The following is a 7,138-nucleotide window of genomic DNA, read 5'->3' on the forward strand; positions in this document are numbered from 1 at the left end:
CTAGTCTGCTTATTTCACTTAGCATAATGTCCTCCAGAGTCCCCCCATGTTGTCACATATTTCATGATTTTCTTCTTTTTTTTTGTGGGGGGGGTGGTGCTCACTGCAACCTCCGCCTCCCGGGTTCAAGCGATTCTCCTGCCTCAGCATCCTGAGTAGCTGGGATTATAGGCACCCACCACCATGCCCAGCTAATTTTTATATTTTTGGTAGAGATGGGTTTCACCATGTTGGCCAGGATGGTCTCGAACTCCCGACCTCATGTCATCCACCCGCCTTGGCCTCCCAAAGTGCTGGGATTACAGGCGTGAGCCACTGCTCCCGGCCTTCTTTTTTAAGACTAGATAATATTGCATTGAAAGTATATTTGTATATTTTATTTACTCATTCAGCCATTCATGGACATTTGGGTTTTTGTCATATCTTGGCTACTATGAATAATGTCCAGCACTTATTTTTGTAAATAAAGTTTTAATGGAACATAGCCACACCCATTCCTTTACAAATAGTCATCTACAGCTGCTTTCAGGCTACAATAGCAGAATTGAATAGCTGCTTTAGAGACTCTCACAAGCAAAGTCTAAAATGTTTCCTATCTGGATGCTTGTGATAAATGCAGATTCCTGGGTCTCATCCCAGACTTTCAGAATCTGAATGCCTGAGATACGGCCCAGGAGAGTGCATTAAAACAAAAACTATAACAATACTCCTCCAGGTGCATCTTAAGCCTATCAGAGATTTAATGTGAGACATAGAATGTGAGAATCTTTGTTCTTGATTCCTGAGGTTATATTTTATTCAAACATAAACCCCGCTACGCAACGTCCAGCATGCAGTGGGTGTTCAAAAGACACCTGCTTGTTACATTTTGAAAAAGCTGTTATTGTCAATGTCCCAGAGCCCACTGAGATTCAAACTACCCAATCCTAACCCTGCACACCCTGTCTCACCTGTTTGTTCCTGCAGAAACTGCAACAAAGGCTCTTGCACACAGTCCCCCTGACTCCCTCTTTCCCTCTGCCTCCTGACCAACCCTGGGGCCTCTGTGGCATGCCATGCCCCCTCTCCTCTTGGGAATATTGGGTAACAAATTGTCTTCTCAATGACAATCACCTCCTCATCTGTTGGCCTTACTACACCTCAAATTTTCTCTTATTACACTGTATTTTAAAACACCACCACCCCTCCCTGTCTGACAGATGCCTCAGTACCTTCTCCCCACGCGTATGTTCTGCCTCTCTCTCTGCTGTTCCCCAGGACACAAACATGCTCAGGTTGCTCCCCTGCATTTAGAACATTTTAACCTCTGCTCACTCCTATCTCCCCTGCCCTTTCCAATCAAGTTTCCCAAAGGCTTGTGTGTACTATCTGCCTCCTCCTCCATTCAGTCATCCAGCCCCTCCAACCTCTGCTCCACCAGAATTGTCCTGGCAAAAGGCACTGATTCTTTATGGCTAAACCATATGGCACATCTCCAGCTCACTGGACCAGGCCACTGCATATGACACCACTGTCCACCCACTCCACTGTCTCCTCTGTGCCCTGTCTGCCCTCTCCTCTGTGCCCTGCCCACCCTCTCCTCGGCACCCTGCCCACCCCTCCTCTGCGCCCTGCCCGCCCTCTCCTCTGCGTCCTGTCTGCCCTTTCCTCTACGCTCTCTCTGCCCTGTCCTATGTGCCCTGCCCGCCCTCTCCTCTGCGCCCTGCCCACCGTCTCCTCTGCGCCCTGCCTGCCCTCTCCTCTGCATTGTGTGCCCTCTCTTCTGCACCCTCTCCGCCCTCTCCTCTGCGCCCTGCCCACCCTCCCCTCTGTGCCCTGTCTGCCCTCTCCTCTGCGCCCTGCCCACCCTCTCCTCTGTGCCCTGTCTGCCCTCTCCTCTGCTCCCTGCCCACCCTTCCTCTTGACCCTCACCTCTGCACCCTGTCTGCCCTCTCCTCTGCAAGGTTCCTGTTGCACTCCTAGTGCCTACCTCCCCAACCACTGCTCACACCCTCCTGCCATCTGCAGGGGCTCCAATTGCTGCTCTTCCCCAGATGTGCTGCTGTTCCCCAGGCCTCTTTCTTCAGCCTTCCTCCTTTCAAATGACCATACACCATTTGGAGAATTGGATGAAAGCTGAGGACCCTCTCCCCAGAAAAATACACTAACCATACTCAAATTTCTGCATAAATATCAAGGGATTCAACAACCTCCTAAGGCCCATGCTTTCACCTTTGGGGAACCAAGAACATCTGGTTTATGTGTGTGCACACTCAAATTCCTCTGGTCACTCCAGATCTGATGTCCCCTCCTGATTTCTAGATCCTACAGTTTACCGGGAGGCTTCTCCTAGTTACCCCGTGGACATCTAAGTTCAGAATGTCCAAGGCTAAAGCCATTAGCCCCCACAGAACCCACTTCTGGAATTCCTCTTCTGGAATTCCCCCTCATGATCCTACCATTATCTGCTAAGCATTCAAGGCAAACACCTGGCAGTCTTTCACAATCCTCCCTCCTCCTCAGCCCTCACGTTCCGTCAGTCCCTAGGTCCTATCAACAATTCAAAACAATTTAATTGTTGAGGTCCTCCTCAACAATTCTCAGGCTGCCCCCATTCCTATCCCCTCTCCATTGCCCAGGTCCTTACCCTTGTCATTGCTCACCTGGATTCATGCCTCTAGCCACCCACGCTGCGAAAAGAGCAGGCATTCCAACATGCAGATCTGCTCAAAATCTCTCAACATCCCTCCCCACCTTACCCCCTGGTCTACAGCAATATTTTTCAAACCGTGGTCCACCTACAGATTCTCCAAAATTTGAGTCTTCTCAATGGGACACTTAAATTTCTACTTACATATTTTAGATCATTTGGATGGCTAAAAGGCTTCTAACTCCACACCTACATTTGCTTTTGTATTGACCATCACATTGGAACAAAGATGACCCACTTTACTTGTAGCAACTAATGAGAAATAGAGGTGAAGTAAAATGTCAAGTCTTCATTCCCAGCCAAATGAAGACCCACATTAGGAAAGAAGCTTTTGCAGAAGTTAAAATGAAGAACAGTGATGGGCGCCCTACCTAGCAGAGGTAATTGCAGCATTTGAAATAAATTGTGCTAGTGGTCAACGCCTTATTCACACCAAAGCAGTAGCTCAGTTTCAACAAACCAACATCATCCATTTAAGTTGTTAATTTGAATGTTGTTAGTTTTGCATTTTGTTTTTATTTGTAAATGTGTTAAGTTTATACATACGCATAACTGACATTTGTTTGTCAATATATACAATAAATATGGAAAAATAATAAAAGAAACATGAGGGAGTGGGGTCATTGGGAATTATTTTTTCCTTTAGAAGAGCTTACACATTGTTTAAGGTTGAGAATGTCTGGCCTATGGCCTATAAGATAATATTTCTATACCATAACATGAGCACAGGCTACCACCACCTGGCCCCTGCCTACCTCACTATCTACACTCATCACTCAGTTCCCGCTACCACCTGGGCTAACTCAATGCACCTGTAAAATTGCAGCTTCCCAAACACACAGCACCCCTCACTCAAAGTCAGGAATAAGGTGAGGCAAGTGAGGTAATCAGCAAAATTTTAGGGGACACCAAAAAGCTCAGTAATCAATATAGGTAATATTTTAATGCAATATTTTAAAAAATCAAAATTAATCAAAATTCAATGCATGATGAACAAAGTATCAGAGTAGTAAAGACAGGACCAGCACTTCTTTGAGTTTTGTGTGGAATCTTGCTACTCCTTGACACTCTCTCTCCCTACCTTCTCTGCCTGGCAAAGCACCCCTGACCGGATACATCTCACCTACTTGCCGAGTGGCATTGCAAATGGCACTTTACTTCTTTGATCTTTATATTCCCCATCTGCAGATAAGGATAATAATCTCACATGTGGTTTTGAGGATTAAAAGAGATAAGAATGACTATCGAATGTGAACACAGCGCCTGTCCCACGCCATTGCCATTGTTGGCAGTATTGTTATTGTCACAGTTATCTCCAGCATTGCCTCCCCTCTGAAGCATCACCTCCCCTCTGAAGTCTCTCCTAACATCCTTGACATCCCCAGGAAATTTTAAGAGAGCTTTTTCCGTTGCTTTCCTTATATATTGTATACATCTCAATTACAGCAAAAGATATATTTGTTGGGAAGCTGAGGCAGGAGAATCGCGTGAACCCGTGAGGCAGAGGTTGCAGTGAGCCGAGATAGCGGCATTGCACTCCAGCCCAGGCAACAGTGCATGACTCCGTCTCAAAAAAAAAAGATATAGTTGTTATATCATATATTATGATTGTTTCTATACCTTTTTTTCCCACTGACTATAAGCTGATTGAAGTCCAAGACTATTTTTTTTTAATCTTTGTTGGCTTCTGACACAGTAGCTGTTGAGTTAAATATTTATCGAACAAATGAGTGCATAAAATGAGATTTAGTCCAAGAACAAATTAATCCACCAAATGGCATCTCATGCAAGTACAAACCAATATCCATTCATAGATCTGACAAATATTTATGAAGCAGCAACAACATTCCATGCATCCTTCTAGGTGCTGGGGCTACAACAGTGAATAAAATAAACCCAGCCCTATCTCTGTGGCATCAACAGTCTCCCGGAGGAGATGGACAATTAAAAGCAATTACAATAAAGTGGTGAAGTGCGTTCAGGGAACTGGAAGAAGTTCCATTTAGTTGGAACATCAAGTGTGTGAGGCAGATAGTGAGGAGAGATGAGGCTGAAGGGAAATAAAGTCAGGCACCAGAGGGTCTTGCAAACCTTGATAAGGAATTTGGACTCTATCTCAAAAGCAATGGAGGAACACTGAATGTATATCAAAAGCAAATGGAGGAAATCCCAAACTTGTTCTTAGCAAAGAGATAATTATTGGTACCTGGAATTGAAAACTGCAGTGGTCAGGCTGGCTTTAGGTAGCGACAGAATTAGGACCTCAGACCAAGCTGTCAGGATCTGGCCTTGCCATTTCTAAGCTCAGCTCTGCTCTCCTCCAGGAGCCGAGTTTTTCCTTCAGCACCACGTGGAGGCCACAGCTGCACCAGCCTCACGTCCTCTGAGGTTCAAGAATAGTAAATCGGGCCAGGTGCAGTGGCTTATGCCTATAATCCCAGCACTTTGGGAGGCCGAGGCCTGGCCAACATGGTGAAACCCTGTCTCTACTAAAAAAAAAATACAAAAATTAGCCAGGCATGATGGCATGTGCCTATAATCCCAGCTACCTGGGAGGCTGAGGCAGGAGAATCACTTGAACCCAGGAGGCAAAGGTTGCAGTGAGCCGATATTGCACCATTGCACTCCAGCCTGGGCAACAGAGCAAGACTCCAAAAAAAAAAAAAAACAGCAAATCCTTTCTCAGGTGATTCAAGCTAAAGCCTTGGGCTGGACTGGGCTTGAATTACCCATCCCTGGACAACCACTGTGGCCAGGTGAGTGAAATGAGGTGATTTGTTTAAGCTGAGGTGACGCAGAGTGGCAAAAACAAAAACAAAATAGAAATCCATTACAGAAAGATTTTCAGCAAGGAGTGACTTCGTTATTAGAATTCTAAATTGAAAACAAACCATCAAACAACCCCACACTGCGGGGGCAATGCAGGGAAGCGGCATGGGGGAGGGGATACTGCAAGCGGGAAGGGCAGAAAGAGCCCACCCGATGGACCAAATGAGGAACACTGGCTGCCAGAAGCAGATTTGGGAGAAAGGTAAGACTCTTTACTCCTTCTTAAATCCTACTGGGAGATGTGTGTGTGTGCATGCGCGCAAGCATGCGTGTGCACAGGTTCTGTGTTTGGAAAGAACTGGGGTGTTCAAAACCATACCCCAAACAAGAGTGCACAGTTTCAGTCCTCACTCAAAGGGCTTCCCTACCTTTGGAATGCTCAAGCACTTACCACACCAGTTTTCAAAGCAGATGGGTATTTACTGCACACAAATGTCACATTGACTTTGGAATGTTTTCACATGTGCTCTTGTGGATTAATGAGCTCCTAATATTGTGATAATAATCATTTTCCATAAATATGCATAGTCAGCTTTTAAAAGTGTCACGTGCAGTAATTATTAGCTGTCTGGGTGCTAATCGCTTTGGGAAAATATTTACTTGCGTATGAAACGGAACCTATGTTTGTTTTGCTAAATGCACTGCGTCGCAGAGAGCCCAGAGCAATTACCAGCCTGATTTAAAGGGACTCGGATGCCAGGGAATCAGGATTGAGGGATCCTCACTCACAAGGGCTTGTGAAATGGTTGGTTGGATTTAGTTCAGTAAAATTATCGTGAGAACCTACTATGTGTAAGGTATGTTAGAAAGAGCATTATCTTTGGGAGGCCAAGGTCAGTGGATTGCTTGAGGCCAGGAATTCCAGACCAGCCTGGCCAACATGGTGAAACCTCACCTCTACTAATAATACAAAAATTACCAGGTGTGGTGGTGCACACCTGTAATCCCAGCTACTCAGGAGGCTGAGGCAGGAGAACTGCTGAACCCAGGAGGCAGAGGTTGCAGTGAGCCAAATGGCACCATTGCACTCCAGCCTGGGAGACAGAGTGAGACCCTGCCTCAAAAAAAAAAAAAAAAAAAAGAAAGAAAAGAGAAAGAAAAAAGAAGGGAAGGGAAGGAACAGGGAGGGAAGGGGAGGCAAGGCAAAGCAAAGTGAAGCAAAGTGAGGCAAGGCGAGGCAAGGCATGGCAAGGTGAGGCAAGATGAGGAAGATGAGGCAAGGCAAGGTGAGGGAAGGCAAGGGACGGTAAGGCACTATCTTTGAAGCTAGAATGAACTTAAATCCTAAGCCTTTTGTGACTTTGGATGACTTATTTAACTCTGAACCTCAGTGTGATCATCTGGAAAATGGGATAATATCCACTTCCTTGTCAGGAAGTTTAAATAACATACATAGAGTACCCAGCACAAAGTGTGGCATAGTGAGAGCTTCAGAACAGGCTCTTTCCTCCTCTCATACACACACTGTAGGGAACACATGGATAAAGAACACAGGGCTCCCACCCTCCTGGACCCTTCCAAGCCAAGTACCCAGAGGACTGAATTCAAGGAGAGTTTGATGAAAGATGTACTACTAATTGGTCAGGGGTGCAGAGGTAGGAAAGGTACCATCTAATTAGG

The sequence above is a fragment of the Gorilla gorilla genome, chromosome 17 (genome assembly GCF_029281585.2).
Source record: "Gorilla gorilla gorilla isolate KB3781 chromosome 17, NHGRI_mGorGor1-v2.1_pri, whole genome shotgun sequence".
In the NCBI taxonomy this organism is placed as follows: domain Eukaryota; kingdom Metazoa; phylum Chordata; class Mammalia; order Primates; family Hominidae; genus Gorilla; species Gorilla gorilla.